Source organism: Alligator sinensis, unplaced genomic scaffold, assembly GCF_000455745.1.
Source record: "Alligator sinensis unplaced genomic scaffold, ASM45574v1 scaffold173_5, whole genome shotgun sequence".
NCBI classification, from domain to species: Eukaryota; Metazoa; Chordata; order Crocodylia; family Alligatoridae; genus Alligator; species Alligator sinensis.
Window position 1 is genome coordinate 1462192 of NW_005842198.1, and position 5000 is coordinate 1467191.

At 53.0% G+C, this 5000-nt stretch overlaps 1 long non-coding RNA gene across 2 annotated transcripts in view; it reads left to right on the plus strand.

Annotated features, from left to right (window-relative positions):
• The first annotated feature begins 4911 nt into the window (after positions 1 to 4911).
• The window catches only part of LOC106722337, a 109699-nt gene continuing 109610 nt past the window's right edge, over positions 4912 to 5000 (plus strand). For both annotated transcript variants that reach the window (XR_003094755.1, XR_003094754.1), the window contains exon 1: positions 4912 to 5000. This exon is cut by the window's right edge and continues 476 nt beyond it. This is a non-coding gene — a long non-coding RNA (uncharacterized LOC106722337).

The following is a 5000-nucleotide window of genomic DNA, read 5'->3' on the forward strand; positions in this document are numbered from 1 at the left end:
CGAAGTGAAATTAGTTAATAAGAAAATGCTGGCCAGAAGCTCTCTGGGCTTTTAAGTGCTCTGCAGGCCATTTAAGGAAATTGAATAAGAACAGACTCAGTTACCTGCGGACCCGAGTATTGTCTCCGGTCTACACAGAGGCGAGAAGGGAAGGATTGTGCCTGGGAGACCCAAAGGTCTGCAACCCGCCTGCTAGGGCAGGTCCTAAAAAGAAAGTCCCCTTTCTGCGCACAATAGACTGTTTTTTTTTGTTTAAAGCATACCAGACTCTAGTATTTACCACAAGGGGTTAAGCAAAGGTAAGAGGCCATTAGCAGATGCTTAAGGCTTCCAGGGCAGGTCTGAAAGGCAGGCTCTTTACCGCGCTGGAAAAACTGGCCCCTTGGTATTATTTTTTCTCTTTCATTTCTATGAGTTTTCCCACCATTGTGGTGCTCTGCTGATTTGTATTCGGAGTGGTGCCAGTAGGTCAGTTTATTGTGTTACCTAACTTCCTATCTGCTGCCTCGCTTGCTCGCTTTAAACTTTCTAGCCTTTTTGTTTAAGAGGTGATAATAAAACCTTTCCTTTGGCAAGCCGCTCATTAGAAACCCGCCGAACCCTGGAGGGACCTCAGAAAAGTGGTGCCCGGGAGTGAGGAGGTCGGAGAAGGCTTTTGTCCGAGGGCATCACTGCTGTGAGCCGCAGGAAACGCTCCTCTTCGGGGGAGCTCGTGATTCATATCTGTGGTTTGGCCTCTCAGGTGATTTATAATCTGCGAGCGCAATTCACTAATTTTATGCCAATATATTTTATGGGCACGGTTAGGCTTCCCGAGCCCCGCGGAATGAGCGGCTTTTGGGTCGTTTTGGTGTCAATTTAGTCCTTTCACTTCGACGCCCAGGGAGGGCGTTTTCCTGCCTCATAAAGAGGGGCCATTTGCCCACGGATGCCGATGGGAAAGTTCCTCCATCCATTTCCAGGGCCAGACTCCCAGCCCACGTGCGAGATGCGCCCTCACACGGAGCAGCAGCGAGCTCCCGGGCAGCCCCGGCCGGGCCCGATCCCGCCGGCTCGGCCCCCGATCCCGGCCGCAACCTTGATCCCTTCGGTGCCGTTGTGGATCTCAGCCTGTACCGCCCTGCCCCGCACCCTGCCCTTGCCCTTACCCTTACTTGGTGTGCGGTAGTCTCGAGCCAAAACCAAGGGCAGCCCGTGGCTGATCTGCGTTACTCAGGTTCACACGACTCCGCCTCTGTTAGGGCCAGTCCTGGTAGGGCCCCCAGCCCCCGGCGGCCACTTCCACGCGCGAGAAACCAGGGCAGAGCCGCCCAAGGCAAGATCCCTGCCTGGCGGGCTAGGTGCACTGCCCGGGGCAGCTGTGGCTCCTAGGGAGCTGCTCCGCGCAAGCACATTGCCTTGGTGCCCTCAGGCCCGGCACAGCCCCCTCGGCCAGCGGACTGGGTAGGTAGGCAGGCGGGCAGCGCCATCCCGAAGGCTACAGACCAGGGCAGTTTCCATTTTCAAAATCCTCCCTCGTCTTGGCCTCGAGATCCCCGAGCACAGCCTGACCCTTGCTGCCTGGGACGTTTCATCACTGCCTTCACGTGGGAGACACATTGCACGCGGCCAGCTGCCTCCAGACAGTGCAACTTCATTTATTAACTGAGGAATCAAGCTGCATTGAAGATAACCCTTCAGCGTCTTCTTCACCCCATCGTCTCTTCTGACACAAGCCTTAATTATGATTGTATTAATTAGTATTTGTTCAAAACAGTCCCTGCCCGGAAAAAGCCTACAACCTACATCTGCCATGTTCAGAAACGATTTCTCCATTAGCTGCAAGGTAACATTTACAACTGGCAACACCTAAGGTGTCAAAGCCCATAATCTTCCAGCCTGAGTTTTTCTGTCCAGTCAGCTCAGGAAGGATGTTTTTGAAGCCGATAAGAGACATTTAAATATCAAAGTCACTGTGCATGTGCGTATCCTGCCTAAACTTTTATAGTGGGATTGCATAACTGCTTTATTTGCTCTTCATCCCATAGATGCTGCTTTATATCAGTAACAAACAAGCATTGATTTTATGGTAAAGTCACTTTGGGATGGGAATGAGTAACTCCAGGCAGTGCTATCACTGTATTACATGGAAATGGCCCAGGTAACAAGATGAACATTGATTCAGCATTATGTTTGATCAATAATGAAATAAGTAACTTCAGGGCCAAATTAAAATGCAAGCTGGCTTAACGCTGCCAGCTTCTGGGCTAAGTGACAAGGCTAATTCAGCAGGGAAATGGCAATATTTGCATTAGAGGCTGCATCTGTTGTTTGGTAGAAGTGGTTGGATCCGCAGTCATGCCGTATAAAAGAGTTGCGGGGAACCTACTGGAAAGGCTTGTCCAGAAATGAGCGTGGTGCAAATGGTGGTGTCTGTGTCTGGGAATCCGGTGTATTTCCCCCAGATCGGGTTGTGCCCATGCAGGGATGGGAGAGTGTGGGCTGACGCTGCACTCGGGCTTTTGGAGATTACTGAGCTGAGATTCTTCAAGGCAGGATAACAGAAAACCACTGTTCTGTTTCCCAGCTACCCAGATGGTGTTAATATTTAGCAAAGGAAATATGCTTCTAAACCAGTATATGACACAAAGGACCCCTGCCCCTTCATTCTTCTCCCTTTCCCTCTGCCTTCCCTTCCTCCCACCCCCTGAACAAAAAGGGCTACAAGGTAAAGGATAGGGTTGGAAAGTGAGCCCCGCAAGGGAAGTGATTTAGGAGATGAGTGGTAGCGCAACCAAAGCCCCCTGTATTGGTGGCCTTTGCCCCAGTTTATCTTGCTGTTTTCTCCATGGCTAGTTTTTACAGCTCTGCCATCATTATTGAAACCGTGACACACATTGATTTCCAATACAGATTCTCGCCTTCAACCAGGTAGCGCAGACACTGGGACATGGACCGAGTTACCAAGTGTAAAGCCTCAGCTAGGGAGAGGCCAGAGGGAGAAGGAGAAATGCAGTCAATGGCCAGAATTTTAGGTGGGAGGTGGGATTCGGGTGTCATTGCAGGGTCCACCGCAGGCTGAGACCTGGGTGGGAGATCAGCAACTTCCCCAGTCTTGGCAATAAGGAGATATTATCATTCCTAAAGCAATGAGCATAGGAGGGACTATTTAGGCAGCCTGAGCTGTGCCTGTCTGTGTTGGGGCGGAAGAGGCTGTGTGGAGTCAGAGAAAGATAAGACAGGGCTGTTTGCGTGTCAGAAAAATGAGATCTCGACCCAACTAGGGAGGCAAAACAGCGCGTCAACATTGCTTCTCTCCCACCCACCAACACTTCCCCCAGGTTCATGCCATGGGAATAATCTGGGACGTAACTGGTCGCTTAATCACTTTGGATGATTAAAGAGCAGCGCTCCACACTGCCGAGACCCTGGAGCACCAAGAAGTCAAGTGCACCATACATCTGATCTTTACAGGGATGCTCCTAAAATCGGAGAGATCTTTCTTTGGGAAACCAGCCAACCCAACCCAGCTTGCTTCAGCTTCACCCTTTCACCAGGTTTACCTCTTCTCGGTTCCAGATGCTCTTGACACCACTGGGGGAGGTCTGGCTCCTGTAGGCTGAGTTCTGGGTCTCTTATCCACGCCTCATTTTGGAACTACTAGTGCAAAGGCAGGATTTGTGATCAGTGCTGAAACTCGACCCTTAAATAGACTCTACTGTGCTGCAGTTGCCATAGGAAGAAATGATTGATGTGGGGGATGAAAGATTTGCTTAAGGAGTCCTCAGTCATAGGAAAAATGGAGTGCAAATCACCTTCAGAAAATGAACTGGCCTGGTTTTAAACAAATAAAGACATGTGGCTGCAACCCCCTCCACACCATGGAACTCAAATGCCAGTGAAAGGGGCATAGACTAGAGAGGTGCAGTCACCTCTGCTTGTATTGCTGCTCACCTCGGCCTGTTGTGTAGTTACTAGTTAGGGCCTCTCCTGACTGTGGGAGAAAGGGCCTTGTGTGGGTAGGATGTGAAAAATAATCACTTACAGGACCCTACACTAATCTGACTCCTTCCTCAGACAGCCAAACCTGTCCTGGACTTCAAGGAACTCAGGCAGGCTGAGGCCTTGCTCATCCAGGCTCTCCTATCACCTGAAAAACCAAGCAGGATCCCAGGGTCTCAGTGCTCTCCATAAACATGAAAATTCCCACTGAGGACAGCAGGAGAGGGCCCATGAAATAGCATAGTGCTGTGCTGGGGTGGGGATCTAAGGATGGGGCATCTGGAGAACTGAAGCTTCCCTTAATAATGAGGAAAAGGGAGGCATAAGGGGAATGCCAGAGCTTGCTGAGGCTCGGCAGAGAGAGCAGAGAGCAGCTCCGGGGGTTGGGCCGCTGGGGCTGGTTTCTGAGAGCTACCCAGGAGTGTGGCTGTGGCTCTCATCAGGGAGGCTATTCGGTCCGGAGGAGGGGGGAGAATCCATTGCCTCTCTAGGGGCTTCAGGCCTTGCAGAGGACTCTGGAGAGCGCAGGTCAGAGTGCTGCCTTTGCTCCTTCTCCGTCCTGAGCACGAGGTTCCCAAGACGAGGGGACAGAGAGGTGGCTGCGGTTCAGCCCTGGTCAGTTCTAGCACCTTTCAGGCGTCCGGGCTGGTGCCATTGCCCCGTACTGCCCTTGCGGCCCGCAGCACTTCCCGCGGGGCCGGTTTGGTCCGCGCCCCCCGCCCGTGCACGCGTCCCCCGAGGCCGCTGCTGCTCCGGCGGCCCCGCGGCGTGTTCAGAGCCCCCCTGCGCGGGCTCGGCACGGCTCCTCCGCCGCCTTTCCTTCCTTAAACAGGTCAAACGCGATCGTTCAGCGCTATTGATCACATCAAAGGCTTGCGACAGGGAGCCGCTCAGCGTCCGGGCTGGGCCCCGGGCAGCTCGCCTTGCAGCTGGGGGCAGAGGCAGGCCAAAGCCGGGGGGAGGATGGAGGCAGGGCCTGCAGGAGAGGCAGCGAGCTGGGGGCCGATCCGAGCTCCCCG